Genomic DNA, 19250 nt, shown 5'->3' with positions numbered 1-19250 from the left:
GATTATCTATCTATCTATCTATCTATCTATCTATCTATCTATCTATCATCTATCTATCTATCTAATCTATATCTCTCTATATAGATAGATTTATATATATTTAAGTACAATATACTTATTTAAGTTATATATATATATATAACTGCCATCGGCTGCCACCTCTCAGAGGTTGATGAGAAAGAAATGACCTTCTTTTCCCCCCACCCAGCAGAATTTTTTTTTCATTCATTCATTCATTCATTCAGCCCACAAACATTTATTAAGCATTAAGCACCAAAGCAGACATTCACCAGTTTAGGACGACTTTGTCCTGGACTAGCTGGCCATGAGGCTCAGTAGCATCTGGAGACAGGAGAGCCAAGTAGACAGGCGTCTTGGCTCCCTCCTCCACAGTCCTGGGGCCATAAGGCCCACCCATGTCCGTCTTCACCTACCCTGGGCAGCATGCCTTCAATAGAATCCTGTCAGCTTTCCTCTTCTCATCCAGACACTGGGCCAGGATTCTTGATAAGACCATGACCCCCAGCTTAGACATCCCATAAGCTGAGTTGGGCCAGACTTCCCTCTCATGCACTTCATTGCTTATATCCTCCACAAACTTCTTCATGAGGTCCACCAGGTCCTCCTCTGTGAGCGTCTTGCATTGGAACTTCTTCTGTAGATCTGCGCTGCAATCTTCAAGAGCCTTTGAACTCTCTAAACTGCTGATATTCACCACCCTGCCATGAAGTTTTATTATTGGCAGCAATTCATTGCAGACATTTCTTGTGGCAAAAAAGTTTGTCTTCAGTGTTATCTCAGCTTGAATGTCAAAGGGTGCTGGATCATCAGATATATATATATATATATATATATATATATATATATATATCCAACAACAACTATTAAACTAATAAGTGAGCCAACCAATGTTTCAAGGTACAATATCAATATTTTAAAAATCAGTTGTAGTTCTATATGCTAGCTATGAAAAATCCAAGAATGAAATTAAGAATATAATTCCATTTATAATATAATCAAAAATAATAAAATACTTAGGAAAAGGTTTAACCAAAGATGAGTGAGATGTGTACACTGAAAATTATAAAACATTGTTGAAAGAAATTAAAGAACACCCAAATAAAGGAGAGACATCTTATGTTCATGAGTCAGAGATCTAATTTTGTTAACAAGGCAATACTCCCCTAATTGGTCTACAGATTTGGTGCAATCCCTATTAAAATTTCAACTGCCTTTTTACAGGAAGAGACAAGCTGATGAAATATATATGGAAATCCAAACGACACCAAATGACCAAAACAATTTTGAAAAAGAAGAATAAAATGAATGGAGTCATTTTTCCCAATTTCAAAACTTTCTGCAAAGCTACAGTAATCAAGATAGTGTGGTCCTAGCATAAGGATAGACATATAGGTCAGTGGGATAGAATTGAGCTTCCAGAAAGAAATCCATATATCTGTGGTCAGTTTATTTTTGACTAGAGTGCCAAGACCATTCAATGGGGAAAGAAGACAGGCGTCTTGGCTCCCTCCTCCACAGTCCTGGGGCCTAGTCAACATATGGTGCTGGACAACTGGATATCCATATGCAAAATATGAAGTTGAACCCCTACCTCACACCATTTATAAAATTGAACTCCAAAAGGACCAATGACATAAATGTCAGAGCTAATCATATAAAACTCTTAGGAGGGAACAAAGGTGTTTTAAAGGGCCTGATGTTCCCCTCAAGTAAATTAGAACTCTCATACTTTGCTGATGGGTATGTAAAATGCTGAATGCTATGGTATTGAATTATATCTCTACTTAAAAAAAATTATCATTCTGACTGCATATAGGGAAAGAGGATGGTTGCCCAAGAGCAGGCCTGGGAAATTGCTGCAGTCTAGTCCAGTAATGAGTTGATGTTGCTCTAAGGCCCAAGGGGATTGATGTCTTTAAAACTGGGGAAGGCCCCAGGACAGGACTTTTTTGGAGAGGCTGGCCTCTGCAGTAAGAGGGATACTTCCCACCATTGAGAAGAGAGGGAAGAAGGGATATGGGCACAGGGTGGGCATTTTAGAAGATTGGATCTGCCTTTGGGTTTGGTCCAGAAAGGATTATGAGCGATTATGGGCAGAGGATGCCTAGAAGCCTCAAGTAGCTTTGGGCAAGCAGGGAGCACAGTGTTGGCTTCTGGGAAGCTCAGGGAGCCCTGTAACAGGGCTGCTTACCTGGGAAGTGATCCTCTTAAATTGTCCCCAATACTGAGTTTCAAGTTGGAATATGGGGGAAATTTGAGATATGTATTCTGTTATTATGGCTAAATAATACCAGCTACTGACTGATTTTAATGGAATGCCTGTTTTATGAAATATAAGTGACTGGTTAATCAAGAACTGGCATTATATTTTATAATCACAGTTTAATTTTGGTTTGTTTTTTTTTTTTAATTTTTTTTATTGGAGTTCAATTTGCCAACATATAGCATAACACCCAGTGTTCATCCCGCCAAGTGCCCTCCTCAGTGCCCATCACCCAGTCACCCCAACCCCCCACCCTAATCATAGTTTAATTTTGAACAGGATGTGTGCAAATGCATTGATAAAAGGTAGAATCAATAATTCTATGAAAAGAACACGCTTTACTTGATTTTCAGAATTTTTTTCATCTCCAGGTCTTACTTGGTGTCTGCAGCAACCATGTAAAGCAGGTTTTATTATTTTCACATTCATTTTTATACAAAGTAGTGGAGGCTTAGGGAGTTACTTCTCCAAACAGCCTAAACCCAAGCCTTGGTAATCTCACGTTCTTTCCACTATTACTCCATGAATCAAGCAGGATACTTTTTTGTTTATTCAAGTGCTCAGGGTATGTTGCCAAGGTGTCTTTTTCCAGAAAGTCTATTTTTATAAAATGTCTTTGGTACTTGCCAGTTCCGTTATTTTGAATGACTTCTTTTGCTGTTGTTGATAATACTAATGTTAATTATAGAAAATCTAGAAAAGTATTTTTTAACATCACCACTCAGATAATTCCTGTTAACATATTAATGTATTTCTTTCTAGTGTCTGCCTATTAAATATACTACCTACCTACACACACACACACACACACACACACACACACACACAGTTAACCCTTGAACAACATAGATTTCAAAGGAGCAGGTTTACTTATATGTGGCTTTTTTACAGTCCAGTGCTGTAAATGTATTTTCTCTTCCTTAGGAGTTTTTTTTTTTTAAGACTTTATTTTTTGAGAGAGCGAGAGCTCACAAGCAGGGAGAGGGGCAGAGAGAGAGGGAGAGAGAATCCTGAGCAGACTCTGCTGAGTGAGGAGCCCAGCGTGGGGCTTGATTCCAGAACCCTGAGATCATGACCTGAGCTGAAACCAAGAGTCCCACACTTAACCAACTGAGCCACCCAGGCACACCCCTTATGAGTTTCTTAATAACACTTGCTTTCCTCTTAGGTTACTCTGTTGGAAGAATACACATAGCATACAAAATATGGAATAATTGACTGTTTTTATTATTGGGAAGAATACACATAACATACAAAATATGGAATAATTGACTGTTTTTATTATTGGGAAAGCTTCTGGTCAACAATAGGTCATCAACAGTTACGTTTTGGAGGAGTCAAAAGTTACATGTGGATTTTCAATTGTGCAGGGGGCTTGGTGCCCTTAAACCCCTCATTGTTTAAGGGTCAGTTTGTTTGATTTTTGTTTTACAGAATTGTGCTCATACTATAAATAGCTTTGTGCCTTGCTTTTTTCCACTTAGTATGATGTTGTGAAAAGTAGCAGAGATTGAGTGGTGAAGGTTAGTTAGGAGCCAGAATGCTATTTAGTGGTGAAGGTTAGTTAGGCCCTGGAGCCGTGTTAGCTATGTACCCTTGTGAATGCTACTTAACATTTTTGTACCTTAGTACAAACCTAGTACAAAATATGGTCTATCTTGCGTACTTTCTCCTGGTCACAGGTGATCTCTGATCTTGGGATCAGGAAATGCTATGTGTTTGAAACTTACCTGCTCTCTCTCCCATTGGCCAGTGGGGTCCCTGTATTCATTCCCTCTTTCCTGTATCCTCTGATCCCATGCCCTGTGACTTTTCCTTAACATCCACTCAACTTCCCAGAGGCAGCCCCCTTACCACGTGGTCTCCCCAAGACAGTCTGTGGCTCTGCACACATATCATCAGTATGAACTTGTCGTGCTCTTCCACTTATTGTATTTTTCCCAGGTATTGTTTATGTTGGCACATATGGCTCCACCTTTTTGGTTTTGCTTTGATTGTTTCAAACTGCCATATGGGGGAAGGCTTTTTAGAGCGTGCCCTGAAACCTGGAAGCTGCAAAGGAAAAGTTGATTAATTTGGCTACATAAGAGTTAAAAGGTTAATCCAAGAAAAGATACCATAGACAAAGTCAAAAGACAAAATGGCGTCTGTGTTCATGGAGGCCTCCAATGCTGCTGGGTGGTCCTCTTGTGTCCTCCCACCTTTCTCAGCAGTGACTACAGTGGCTCCCTCCTTACTACGAATTCACTTCCCATGGGTCCAGGTCCCAGTCAGCTGCAGTCAAGGAGCAGATAATCCTCCTCCTGACATAGCATCAGAAGGTTGGTGGTGGCCTAACGCTATGTCACAATGCTTCCATCCTTCATCTCACTTTGTCCTATTATGTAGGCATCTTATTATCTCACATCATCCCAAGGAGGATGAGTACAGTACAATCAGATAGTTTGAGAGAGAGACAACAGTCACATAACTTTTAGCACATACAGTATGCTGCTATAATTGTTCTGATGTACTAATAATATAATAGTTGTTCATCTTACTGTGCCTAATTTATAAATTAAACTTCATTATAAGTATATGTGTGTAGGGAAAAACAGTATATATGGGATTTTGCTACTCATTCTCTGAGGTTCCAGGCATCCACTGGGGGTCTTGGAACGTATTCCCCATGGATAAAGAGGAACTGCTGTGTTTCAAACCTTCCCGGTCATCAGAGCTCCACCTCCACCCCTCCTTACTTGCTTGTCATCTTCTTCACCCAGAAGACCAAAGTCATCATGTGTAATACTGGTCCCCCAACCTGGTCTCTGACTGTATGCGAGCTCAAGCCCATCTGCCCCACCTCTTGCGGTTAGAATGGACGGTATCTCTCCCCCTGTTTGAAGCTAACACCACCTCTGTACTTAGATCCCATCCTGTCTTGCCTTAGTGGGATGGCCGCCCTATTAATTACTGAATCAGAAAACCAGAAGCAGAGCCACCTGGGTGGCTCAGTCAGTTAAGTGTCCAACTCTTGATTTTGGCTCAGGTCATGATCTCAGGGTCATGAGATCAAACCCCACATCAGGTTCTGTACTGGGCATGGAGCCTACTGTTTAAGATTCTCTCTCTCCCTTCCCTCCTTCCCCTGCTCATGCATTCTCTCTCTCTCTCTCTCTAAAGAAAAAAAAAAAAACTAGAAGCCTAACTGCCCTGGCACTACTCTGCTCCTACCCCTCCAGTCCATATCCTGTCGGGTGTCACCGTGTCCCACCTGTGTTCTCCATTTACTGCCTGCATTGCTCAGGGTCAGGGCTCATCATTCCATCCCTGGGCCACTGCGGCACCCTCCTCCCTTGTGTCTGCCTTCACTCTGGCCATCCTTGAGGCTGTCCTGTGCACAGTGGTAATTGGTGCTTCTAAAACTCAGACCTGCTCGTGTCCCTGCCAGACACCCTGCACTGACCACCTGCCCCCCACATCAGGCAGTCTCTGCTGCTGTAGTTTGGGGGGGTAGGAACAGTGTGTGAGGAATCTACTGGACAGTGCGGGACAGTCTGATCACGGGGGGCCCTCTCCTCCATGAAACCCATTGCCCAGCTCTCCAGATTCATCTGTCAGTTTTACTGTGTTTGACCTTATGTCCTTGTGACAACAGCCTGCCACTTATCTACTACACTTCTTCCATGAATAATGCTTACTGCCCTGCTTCACCACAGTGGCTTCTTTTCAAGTCTTTCAAAGCTCAGCTCAGGCATTATTGGCCTTGTGCCACCCAGTAAGTCATATTCTCTCCTCCGGGCAGTCCTAGCATCCTGCACAACTCAAGGGCTTGTTGAGCAGTCTGGTGGTCTGGCTGTCCCCCAACGCCCAGGAAGCTAGTTGGGGGTTATCTGACTCTAGAATGTGGAGCATGTATCACTACTTGGGCCCCAGCTTTGGGTCACCGCAGCTAGTTCTGAGGCAATGGAAAAGGGTCCCCCTTCCTTCCTTCCTTCCCCGCCCCCCCGAAAGCAGGCTCCATGACCAATGTGAAGGGGCTTGAACTCACGACCTTGAGATCATGACCTCAGCTGAGATTAAAAGTCAGATGTTCAACAAACTGAGCCACCCAGGTGCCCCTTCTCTTCCTTCATAGCACTTGCCATGATATTAAAACTATATTAAAATGATCTCTCTATAAGGGTGCCTCAGTGGTTCAGTCGATTAAGCATCTGCCTTTGGCTCAGATCATGATCTTAGGGTCCTGGAATCAAAACCCTGGCTGGCTCCCTGCTCAGTGGGGAGTCTGCTTCTCCCTTACCCTCTGCCTGTAGCTCCCCCTGCTTGTGGTCTCTCTCTCTCTTTCTCAAATGAATAAATAAAATCTTAAAAAAACAACAACAACAACAATCCGCCTATGGTTTTGAGAGCAAAGACTGTATCTTGTTCTTCACATAGCCTGGCACATACCTGGTGCAATTTGAACTGAAAAGGAACTTGGCACACCATGGACTGATTTGAATGTTTTCTTGGTCATTGTACCAGAACAGATGGGCATCAAGACAATTTATGAAATGTCATTAGGATAAGTATAAATTCCTAGAGTTACATCCAGAAGTAACAGGCATGCAGGTGTTGGGTGGGTAGCCAGGCTTCACAGCACTTCATGTGGAAAGAGGTGGAGATTTTCTCTATAGAAGCCTCTGTGTGGAGTGGCCGGCTTGATGAGGTTGCAGGATGTGCTTGTGTCCCAAAACCTGGCCCTGTCGTCCCCATTCTTACCCGTGCCTTCAGTAATTCCCCTTTGTCCTCTCAGCCTGTAGACATGCCTTTGTGTCCCACAGCCTTAAAACCCTCTTCCTGGGGGTGTATCCTTATTCTTGTCTTTTATGCTCTTTTTTTAAAAAGATTTTATTTATTTATGTGGCAGAGAGAGAACACAAGCAGGGGGAGCGGCAGAGGGAGAGGGAGAAACAGGCTCCCTGGGGCTCGATCCCAGAATCATGACCTGAGCCAAAGGCAGACGCTTAACTGCTTAACCAGCTGAGCCACCCAGGTGTTCCTCCTTTTACTCTCTGAAAAGGAGAGTTGATACTCACCACCTCCCCTTCCTCACCATCCACCCTTAGATTCCAAAAACCCTTTCCTGCCTTCACTTCTAGAACACCACTCTGTTTCTGTTCTTCCTTCCTCTCTGAGGTCCACTTAGCCTTATTGAAAAGATGGAGACCCTCCAACACAAGCTGCTTCTGTATTTCTGGTTTCCTTTGCTATGATACCATTGGATACACCCCTTCCTCTCCATCCACCCACTGCTCCCCTGACTGTGGCTCATCTCACCCCTGTTTCCTTGAGCCCCATGAGCCTGCCCCTCCTGAGACCTCAAACAAACATCCCTCTCTTTTCTGCCAAGAGCATGTGTTAGTCTTCCCCATCCTTAAACACAGCACTACCTTCTGGAGATTTTTCCATCCCCTTAGGAACTCCCTGTGACTTTGCCACCAACCAGCCTCTTCCAAAGTGAGGGCCACCTCCCTGCCTCCCCCTTGCTTCCTGTCACCTGTTGCTCAATGTCACACAATCTGACTTAAACCTGAGTTACCATGTTGCAGCTGCTCCCCACATGGCACCAGAGATCTAGCCAGAGACTTCCATGCCTTCCGTCTCTCTCCCATCCTCAGGGACCTCTGCAGGATTCAGCCAACTCCTCCTCCTCGTAGGGGGTCCAGAGTCACCATCTTCCCCCACCAAATTCTGTGTTCTCTTGGGTCCCTGCATGGCTGTGCCTCCCATTCTAGATGGAGGCTTTCCCCATGCTGTCCTTGGTCTTCTCTCCTCCCCATTATCTATAATAACCAAGGAGGTGGGGAGAGGATGCTGAGGAAACTGAGGATGAGGGAGTTCCTTGTGTTAGCTTTTGTTGTTGTTGGTAAATGGCATGAGGGATTCCTCAAGGCACAACAGAAAGGGTTGGAAGGAGAGCAACAAACCACATGTTGGTTTTGCTTTTCCTGAACTTGATGCAAACATGGTCTTCTGCTTATCATCTTGACCTGTTGGGTTCTCTCCTGCTCTTGTCCTCTGTACTGCTTCTCTTACCCATCAACTATGGCACTGCAGTCATTTACCACCCATAAGTACTGTGGCTTATGTACTTTCCCAGCCCACCTATGCTCTCTGGAGATCGGGACTTGGCTTATTTTACCTTCCCGGAAGCACATAACAGAAACTTTTGCTTATCGTGGGTACCCGTAAGAGCTTCCCCAGTAGAGTAAGATAATGGGATGAGCATGACTTTTAGATGGTTCTGATGCTGGCCCTGGTCTTGGTCCTTGCTAGTTGCATGACCTTGGGTACATGGCTTACCTTTTTTCCCCCCTTAGTGTTCTGCGTTGATTTGATTTATTTTTTTAAAGGTTTTATTTATTTATTCATGAGAGACACACAGAGAGAGAGGCAGAGACATAGTCAGAGGAAGAAGTAGGCTCCACGCAGGAAGCCCGATGTAGGACTTGATCCCAGGACCCTGGGATCACGCCCTGAGCCAAAGGCAGACACTCAACCACTGAGCCACCCAGGCATCCCGATTTGACTTATTTTTTAATTTTTAAATTTGTTTTCGTATTAAGTTTTTAATTTTAATTCCAGTGTAGTTAACATACAGTGTTTTTTCAATTGTTTTTGTTTATTCTTTTTTAGAGAGAGAGAAAGAGAGCATGTGTGTGCACATGCAATTTGTTGGAGGCAGAGGAAGAGGGAGAGAGAGTCTTAAGCAGGCTCCCTACCCAGAATGGAGCTCGACGCAGGGGTCGATCTGATAACCCTGAGATCATGACCTGAGCTGAAATCAAGAGTCAGTTGCTTAATCGTCTGAATCACCCTGGTGCCCAAACATAGGGTTATATTAGTTTCAAATGTACAATATAGTGATTCAACAATTCTGTACTTTATTCAATGCTCATCCTAATAAATGTACTTTTTAATCTCCACCACCTACTTCACCCATCCCCCCACCCACCTCTCCTCTAATAACCATCAGTGTGATCTCTATAGTTAAGAGTCTGTTTCTTGGTCTTTGTCTCTCTCTCTCTCTCTTCCATTTTCCTTTGCTTGTTTTGTTTCTGAAATGCCACATGAGTGAAATCATATTTGTATTTGTCTTTCTCTGACTTATTTCACTTAGAATTATACTCTAGCTCTATCCATGTCATTACAAATGGAAAGATTTCATCCCTTTTTATGACTGAATAATATTTCATTTATCAATTTTCTTTATCCATTCATCTATCGATAGACACTTGGGCTGCTTCCGTAATTTGACTATTGTAAATAATGCTGCTATAAACATACAGGTGCATGTATCACTTTGAATTAGTGTTTTTGTATTTTTTTGGGTAAATACCCAGTAGAGCAATTGCTGGATGGTAGGGTAGCTCTATTTTTAAGTTTTTGAGGAACCTCAATACTGTATTCCACAGTGGCTACACCAGTTTGCATTCCCACCAACAGTGCACAAGGGTTACTTTTTCTCCACAGTCTCACCAACAACCTGTTGTTTCTTGTGTTGTTGATTTTGGCCATTCTGACAGGTGTGAGGTGATAACTTATTGTGGTTTTGATTTGCATTTCCACATGATCTTTTCATGTGTCTGTTAACCATCTGGATGTTGTCTTTGGAGAAATGTCTGTTCATGTTTTCTGCCCATTTAATTGGATGATTTGTTTTATGAGTGTTGACATCGCTTATAGCTTTGAAAAAAATTTTTATTATTGATCACACATAATGTCACATTAGTTTCAGATAGTGATTGGATAGTTCTGTACATTACTCCATGCTTACCACAAGTGCAGTCACCTATAAGACAATGTTATTGACTATATTCCCTATACTGTATTTTTTATCTCCATGACTTATTTATTTTATAACTCAAAGTTTGTATTTCTTAATCCCCTTTGCTTATTTTTCCCATCCCCCTGCCCACCTCCCCTCTAGCATCTACCAGTTTGTTCTCTTTAAAAGAGTCTGGTTGTTTGTTTTGTTTTTAGATTCCACGTATAAGTGAAATCATATGGTATTTGTCTTTCTCGTTTGACTTATTTTACTTAGCGTTATACCTTCTAGGTCCATCCATGTTATTGCAAATGGCAAGATTTCATTCTTTTGTGTGTGTGTGACCAAGTAACATTTGCTTACCTTTCTAATCACAGTAATGGTGAGGATGAAATATGATACTAGATGCTCAGAAGATGCAGGTCTCCTCCCCTTCTCAGATGCAAAGGAGCTGGAAGAGGTGGAGTAGGGTGGACACCAGCAGGTGGGGACACTAGGATACCCCATGAGACCAAAGCCAGGCATTTTTGCAGGCTTCAGGATTTGCGAGGAAGCCATTTGCAAAACTGCTGTAAATCTGGGACTGGCCAGAAGCAGGAGGAACCAGAATGGCCTAAAACAGTGTGTGAGGACATCTGGGTAATGCTTGATATGCCTCTACCTGTAAATGACTAGCCAGTCACTAGAATATTACTGCACTTGGTATGGCCCCTTTGACCTTCATACTGTGCTGCCTTAGCTTACTTTCCTGCTCCTTTTTTTTTTTTTAATTTTTTTTTTATTATTTATTTATGATAGTCACAGAGAGAGAGAGAGAGAGAGAGGCAGAGACACAGGCAGAGGGAGAAGCAGGCTCCATGCACCGGGAGCCCGACGTGGGATTCGATCCCGAGTCTCCAGGATCACGCCCTGGGCCAAAGGCAGGCGCTAAACCGCTGCGCCACCCAGGGATCCCTCCTGCTCCTTTTTTAAAAGTAGGTTCCACACCCAGTGTGGAGGCTTGAACTCCTGGGGCTTGAACTCATGACTGTGAGGTCAAGACCTGAACCAAGATCAAGGGTCTGACACTCAAGCAACCAAACTACCCAAGCACCGCTCCTGTTACTTTTTATAAGTTTTTTTTCCTGTCTCCTTCCCTCCCTTGGCCCCCTCTATATGCATGAATACCAGTATCCCAAACCCACTGTTCTCTTTCTGACATTTCCTCCCTTGGCGTTAACTGCTGGGGTAGGACATTCTAGGCTCTCATCCCAAGGCTGGCAGCTCTTTAGATGGCATCACACAAAGTAATGCTGGAGCTGGGCAGGCATGTATTCCATAGCAGAATCCTTTGAAAATGAAGCCAGTGAGCAAATCCATTTGAAATTATCCAGAGGGGGTGAGGTTCATTTGTTCGTTCTCTCTCTCTCTCTCTCCTTTTTTTTTTTTTTCTTTTCAAGTAGGCTTCATGCCCACCCAGCATGGATCCCAACATTGGGCTTGAACTCATGATGCTGAGATCAAGACCAGAGCTGAAATCATGAGTCAGGCACTTAACCAGCTGAGCCACCAGGCACCCCATGATTTTATTTTTAAGTAATCTTTATGGAGCTTGAACTCACAACACTGAGATCAAGAGTCAGATGTTCCTCTGGCTGAGCCAGTTAGATGCCCCTCTTTCTCTCTCTCCTTCTTTCTTTCCTTCCTTCCTTCTTTCATCTATTAGAATTTTAAAATCAACATCATTCTTTTTAATAATTGCATAGTATTCCTTAGAATTAAAATGCCCTCATTTATTTCCACTTTCTGCTGCTGTGGGAACATCTGCATTGTTTTTACTTTCTCCTTAGGAACAATGTTCCAGAGACTGCCCTTGAACATGGCTCACGAGAGCATTTCTCCAGGATAGGTGCCTTGTGGCTAGAGGATATGTGTATTTATGTGTACTTGAAATTGTATTAGATCCTGCCAGACTGTCCAGTCCAAAGACTAGTCTGTCACAGGAAAAATGTTTTCCTTTATGGTGCCATCATTTTATATCTTGCATGAGAAGGGCTTCTCATTGCTAAAGTTAGAAACAGATTTTTCTGCATTCTTTTTCTTTTTTTTTTTTAATTTTTTTTTTATTTATTTATGATAGTCACACAGAGAGAGAGAGAGAGAGGCAGAGACATAGGCAGAGGGAGAAGCAGGCTCCATGCACCGGGAGCCCGACGTGGGATTCGATCCCGGGTCTCCAGGATCGCGCCCTGGGCCAAAGGCAGGCGCTAAACCGATGCGCCACCCAGGGATCCCCTGCATTCTTTTTCTAAGCTGGCATTTTGCTTTTTAACTTCGGGCTCCCCCTACCCCCACCCCTGCCAGGTGAGACTTTTTCCCATTATGCTGATACCACCTGAAGAGTCTGCTTTGTTTTCAGACCTGCTGTTCTGTTTCACTTATCTATATGTCTACTCCCAGGCTACTGCTATTGGGTTTTGCATATGTTTGTGATTTTTAAAAATCGTGGTAGCATAGACATAAATAAACCCTGCCATTTTAACCATTTTTAAGCCTACAATTCAGGGGCGTTGATTATTCCTGTAATGTTGTGCAAGAATCACTGCTGTTTCTGCAATTTTCCATCAACCCAAACAGAAACTCTGTACACATTACACAATGGTTCCTTCTCACCCTCTAAGCCCCATCCCCTGGTAACGTCTAGTCTACTTTCCGTCTTTGTGAATTTCCATATTCTAGATATTTCCTATGTGTGGATCCATACAACAGTTGTTTTTTGTGCCTGGCTTATTTCACTTACCATAGTGTATTCAAGAGTCATCCACACTGAATCATTATCAGAATTTTATTTCCTATTATAGCTTAATAATAATCCATTGTATGGACCATGCTTTGCTTATCCACTTGCCCATCGATGGACACTTAGCCTGGTTCCAACTTTTGGCTGTTGTGAATAATTCTGCTCTGAACATTGGCTTGCAAGTACCTGTTCAAGTCCCTGTTTTCAGTCCTCTTTGGTATAAAACTAGGGATGGGACGCTGGGTCATAGGGCATTTTATGTTTAATTTTTTTGAGGGGCCACTAAACTCTTCTGCAGTGACCCCAGAGGAGATAGATATTCCATCTCCTCTACTGCTGTTAGAAAGAGCAGCCACCCGACACTTGCTCTAGTTTCGTGTTCACCTTCCCCTATTCTCCCCCTCTCCTGGAGCTCAGCAGAACCCGGCACCTTGTGGTGCCACGTAGTGAAGGTTGGCTTGGTTGGGTGGGTGGGTGGACAAATGAACTGTAGACCGCTAAAAGATTGAACTTTCCCCCGACTCTGTAACAAGATAGCAAGCAGCAATGTTTTGCTGTGGAAAAGAGCCTGCAGCCATATTTGGTGAACAACTCTTGACAAGAGATGCAAGTTCTGTTTCTTAGATGAGCCCTTAGCTTCTCTATGTCCTGTTCAGCTCATCTGCAAAAGGTGATTGCACTCCTAGTTCAGAGTGTTGACACATGAAATACAAGTGCAAAAGCCCTTTGGTAGAGCCAAAGGCACCCACCTGCATTAGACATTGCAGCCCCCTGTGTGCCCCAGCACTCAGATTAGTGCCAGGCACACAGGTGAAATGATTTCCTATGTGCAGTTATTCATACGTTCAACCGCTAGTACTTGAATGCCTGCTCTGTGGCAGGCACTGTTCTGGAGACTGGGATTCAGCTGTGAACAAGAGACAAAAAGCCATGGCCTAATCAATCATCATGGTCCAAGAACGAGTCCCAAGAGCTCTAACTCCCCATTCTTTTTGGCACCAACTGTAGACATTTAAAAATACAGCAGGAAATGCTGGTGGAGAGCTTGTATTTTAAGGTGGTGTCTCCAGCTTTCAGGAGAAAAATGGATTTTAAAGTGAAGAACGAAGAATGGGCCACGTACTTGACAAGTCAAACTGCTTGAAACTCCATCAGGGGAACCATCTTGGGGGTTTCTGTGTGCAAGGAGAAGAGAGAAGATTCCAGATACATTCCCCTACATACACACACACACACACACACACTGTCTCTCCCACCCCCAGGAAAAATGAGAGGGCTATGGATTCCATGCCTCTTCTTGCAGGAGCTTGGGGCAGGGGACACTGTCACCAGGCTCTCTGCAACACCAGATCTAACTGCGAATGGTGCCGGGTGATACCTTGGCTCCACTAGGCCTCCAATGGGAGAGAGAAGTCTGCTTATCCAGTATGGTCACTGCGCCTTGGCCCCGGGAGTCCTCCAAAGTGGCCCAAGAGCTCATGGTCACTGAGCACATATCCCATGCACTGGATATCAATCATCCCACTTAATCCTATCCACAACCCTTGGTCATCTCTGGAAGACAAGCTCAGAGATGGTAAGGTCCTCATCTACGTCACACAGCTGTGCATGGTCAAGCCAGAGTCCTTGCTCTTACCAGGATGCTAGTTGAGCCAGATCATAGGAACCAGGCAAGGGGAGGAACAGCAAGGTTGATGTGGTAAGAACTGGTATGAGGCTATAAAATAAAACGTGTTATACCTATAAGGACAGGTTTATTATTTATTAATAAACTTAGCAATAGAGGGAACTTTTTGCAGCCCAGAAAATTTCATGGGCATTCATAGCTTACTAAGTACTGTCTAATGTTATTTTTCATTTGATCCTTAATAACAACATCTTGTGAGAGGGGTGTTTTCTATACCCATTTTATGAAGAGAGAAACAGAGGCTCACAGAGAGTGAGATGCCTCAGGTTGCACTATCAGTGTGTGTTGGAGTGGGGTCTGAAGGTTGTGGGCAACAGCCTTAGCAAGTGCTTCATTGCCAGTGGTGTTCTCAGAACAGAGCTGACCCCAGCCCACAGGAGGGGCAGGAATTCCCCAGCCTAATGAGTTCATGGCTGGTTTTTCCTAAACCCTTTATTACTCAAATCATGGATTCTAGCAAATGCAAATGACATATGTATTATCTAACATGAAATAAGCTTTGCTTCCATACCATCACTGTTTATTAAAAGGATGGTGGTCCCCTCCAGTGATGTTACCTCTAGTATTTAGCAATGGCAGAATTTTCCCCAGGCATATGCTTCAAAAGCCTCACTTGAAGTTTGGAAGAGCTACTGGCTGGCCCTGAGCTGGGCTTTGAATGAGATCAGGTTCCTGCCCTCAAAGAGTCAGCCGGCCCAAGTAATCCCACTGAGCTAGAGATGGGTACGAAATGCTGTGGGGACCCTAAACCCTTCATAGATGAGGTGGTAAGTGTGTATATGTGTGTCTCTGCTAGGGAGAAAGAAACAGAAAGGGACAGAGGTGGCCCTGTAGCAAGAGGGGGCAGCTCATGCAAAGGCCCTATGACAGGAGTGACATGGGATGAAGCTGGAGTGGGTGGCAGGCCCTTGAGGTCCACCCTTGAAAGTTGTGGGTGGGGAGCTGGATTTTTAAGGGGAGGGTAATCTGCCTATGTTTCTGAATGTTCCCTGAGGTGACTGATGGAGAGTATGGAGGAGTATGCTGCCTCCAACCTCTCACCACCTAACACTGAGATACCATGACAGAAGCAGACCCTGGTCATGGAGTCCCTGCTGAGGCCTGCCGGGTGCTCAGTCTAGGAAGACTTCAGAGGAGAAGGAGCAGCCCTGAGGGAGGCAAACAGGTGGAAAGAGTGGCCTGCATACCACTCTGACCAGGCCAGGTACCCAAGGGTGGCAGGCAGTGAGGGCTGTGGGAATTCCAGCTCCTATCCTGGTGCTTCCCCTGCAAGGGTCCTGCTGAATCTGCTTGGAAGACCTTTGTCAGTTCCTGCAGGAAGGCGTTCCCAGCCTCCTACCCCTGCCCCCACATGCCCCAGCCCCTCTTTGGTGTTCCCTGGACACCTGCACCATCTTCTTATGCCCACATTGTCTTGAAATGATGTGAAGTATAGGACCTTGGCTTTATGTGTCTCAGTAGTCACAGCACTTAGCCTGGTGTCATGCATACAGCAGGCACTCAATAAAGAAACTAGAGGGGATCCCTGGGTGGCTCAGTGGTTGAGCATCTGCCTTTGGCCCAGGTGTGATCCTGGAGTCCCAGGATCGAGTCCCATATTGGGCCCCTTGCATGGAGCCTGCTTCTCCCTCTGCCTGTGCCTCTCTCTCTCTCTCTCTCTCTTTCTGTGTGTCTATCATGAATAAATAAATATAATCTTTAAAAAACATAAAAAATAAATAAAGAAACTAGAAGGGAGGGCAGCCTGGGTGGCTCAGCGGTTTAGTGCTGCCTTCGGCCCAGCACGTGATCCTGGAGACCTGGGATCAAGTCCCATGTCAGGCTTCCTGCATGGAGCGTGCTTCTCCGTCTGCCTGTGTCTGCCTCTCTCTCTGTGTGTGTGTCTTCAAAAGAAAAAAAGAAAAGAAACCAAAAGGGAGCAGTCATTAAGGGTTGGGTTAGTATAAAGGGGATATTGAGGGCAGAAGGAGCAGCTAGGGAGGCATGTAGGTGTTGGGGAAGGGGCAGGGCACCCCATGCACCCCATGCAAAGAAGGGTAACAGCTGACAGACACAGATTCTAGAAGGGTCTGGATCTGATTTGGTGAGTAACCAAAGAAATGGAATATTACAGATATCTATATCAATATGTGTGTATGTGTATATATATATGGAGAGGGAGAAGGTGGGAGGGAGAAGCAGGGGGAGGGTGAGAGAGGGAGATACTGATTTATCATAAGGAATTGGCTCATACTGCCATCTGCAATCTGGAGACCCCAGGAAAGGCACTGGTGTAATTCAATCTGAGACCAAAGGCCTGAGAACCAGGGAGCCAGGGATGTAAACACCAGTCCAAGAGGAGAAGACTAGTGCCCAGCTCAACAGTCAAGCTGAAAAGAGAACAGATTTCTCCCTTCCTTCACCTTTTTGTTCCGTTCAGGCCCTCAACATTGGACAGTGTCCACCCACTATGCAGAGGGCCTTCTTCTTTACTCTGTCCACCAAGTCAAATGCTAATTCCATCCACAGACATCTCCCAGAAATCACGGTTAGTCAGATCTCTGGGTACTCTGTGACCCAGTCAAGGTGAGACATAGATTAGCCATCACACGAGGGGAAGTGATTCCAGAGTCAAAGCTAATAGTGTTGAGCACCTGCTGGGAGCCGTGCTGTGGGCTTCCATTTACATCAATCCCTAGGCCTCCCAGGAGTGCTTATTGCCCTGTTTGCAGGAGGAGAAACTAAGTCACAGCATCCATATCTAAACAGAGGCAAAATTACTTGGACACCCATCCTTGGCAGGCGTTGGGCTATAAATACAAATTTTCTAAGTTTGCTTCTTTCCGGGCAGCCCAGGTGGCTCAGCAGTTTAGCGCTGCCTTTAGCCCAGGGCCTGATCCTGGAGACCCGAGATCAAGTCGCGCATCAGGCTCCCTGCATGGAGCCTGCTTCTCCCTCTGCCTGTGTCTCTGCCTCCCTCTTTCTCCCTCTCTCTCTCTCTCTCATTCTCTCTCTCATGAATAAATAAAATCTTAAAAAAAAAAAAAAGTTTGCTTCTTTTCCACCTCAGGCCTTCTGTGGCTTTCATCTCCATGCTTTATCCTACCTTGATATAATTTTTTTTTTTTTAAGAGAAAGGGAATGAGAAAGAGAAAATGAGTGGGGACAGGCAGAGGGAGAGGGAGAAACTTAAGCATGCTCCATGCTGAGCACGGAGTCAGACATGGGGTTGGATCTCAGGACTCTAAGATTAGGACCTCAGCCGAAATCAGGAGTCAGATGCTTAACTGGCTGAACCACCCAGGGGCTCTACCTCAGCATAATTCTAAGTGATCATTAATACCAACAGTGACAATGAACATATGTATGGCCCTTTCATAGAAACGATCGCTCTTGTGGAACACGGGGTATGCCAGGTGATCTTGCTAGTGTTTCATGTGCTTCATTTTGTAGATGGGGAAACTGAGGCATAGAGAGTTTGAGTGACTTGCCCAGGGTTGCACCTGGCTAGGGTCCCAAGCTGAGAGCCTCACTTGACTTCCACAGTGCCCTGCCCTAGGCCGTCTAGCAAGAAAAAGCTGGAGATTAAACTTGGGGATTCTGATGGAAAAGTCTCTCCTCTGGGATACTCCACTTTTGGAATCCTTTTGGATATATCTTTTGGATATTTTTGCCACCAGGGGCTGTCCTTGAAGACCCTTCCACTCTCCCTTCCACCTGCTCACAGGTGCCCCCAGCCCCATACTCCTATGGGAGCAGCTGTCTCCTGCCAAATGGTTTTTGTACAAAGCTCATGTACTGGCTCTTATAAAGAAACGTGGGATGAATAAGCATCTAAAAATAACTCAGGATCAATTTTTGGTGGGGGGAAGGGGGAGGGCTGTGTTTTCCTTTCTCTTCCCTCCACTCCTTCTTCCCTCTGCCCCCAAGGCGCATAAATTGCTGCTGGTTGACAGCTGATCCGGGCTGGCTTCCTGTAAGGCTGTAATAACATGGAATTAGCCTGGCTGCCGCCCCCTCCAGCACAGAAATGCCGGTGCTTGGTCACTACAGACATCTCTGAGTTGCTACTGCCTTCCCTGGTCTATGCCTCTGGGACAGGTCTTTGCTTACTAGATCACTGGGCAGAGACAGATTCCTGGACTTGTCCTGGGGAGGGGCAGTCGAGAGAGGCTGACAGCTTCTGGGCTGGGCCATTTGAGGGTGCCCAAAATTGCTGCCTCTGGTAAGGAGCTGGGCAGGCAGGGGCAGAGCATTCTGGCAGACTGGGCCCCCTGAGTAGAGGCTTCCAGGCCCTCTGCTGACTCAGGGACTTGGCTGAGTGGCTCCCATCTGTCTCCATGTCTTCAGTGGGCCCTGTCACCCCCACTGGCCACCCACAGCCTGCCTGGAGACGCTTTAAAAATCTAGCAGATCTTTGCTGCCCGGGAACCCACCAGCTAAAAGCAGCATCATAAAACCAGGCCACTTTTCTTCCCCTAGAGGGTCTGTCTTGTAGGATGGATATCAATTCCCAGGGGGCATGCTAGGCATCTCTGCCTTGCTCAGCTGTGCCTGGAGTCCCTCTTTCCCCCATGATGTCATATGTGCAGAAAGAGCCCAGGGACACCCGTGTTTAATGGGGGTGGGGAGGGTAGAGGAGGGAGATGGCAGTGTGAAGAGGGAAAAGAAATCTACCTGGGGAGATAGGGTTCAGAGGTTCTGGTTTACACTGAGCCTTTGACCAAGG

At 45.1% G+C, this 19250-nt stretch overlaps 1 protein-coding gene and 1 pseudogene across 1 annotated transcript in view; one reads left to right on the top strand and one right to left on the bottom strand.

Moving 5' to 3' along the window:
- The window catches only part of HIP1 (huntingtin interacting protein 1), a 158736-nt gene that overhangs the window by 44771 nt on the left and 94715 nt on the right, over nucleotides 1–19250 (top strand). The gene's annotated exons all lie outside the window — the stretch shown is intronic.
- On the bottom strand, nucleotides 221–835 carry LOC112935682 (carbonyl reductase [NADPH] 3 pseudogene; annotated as a pseudogene).

Source organism: Vulpes vulpes, chromosome 3, assembly GCF_048418805.1.
Source record: "Vulpes vulpes isolate BD-2025 chromosome 3, VulVul3, whole genome shotgun sequence".
Classification (NCBI taxonomy): domain Eukaryota; kingdom Metazoa; phylum Chordata; class Mammalia; order Carnivora; family Canidae; genus Vulpes; species Vulpes vulpes.
The sequence above is the reverse complement of the archived record's forward strand: the minus strand, read 5'-3'. Positions and strand labels throughout refer to the sequence as shown.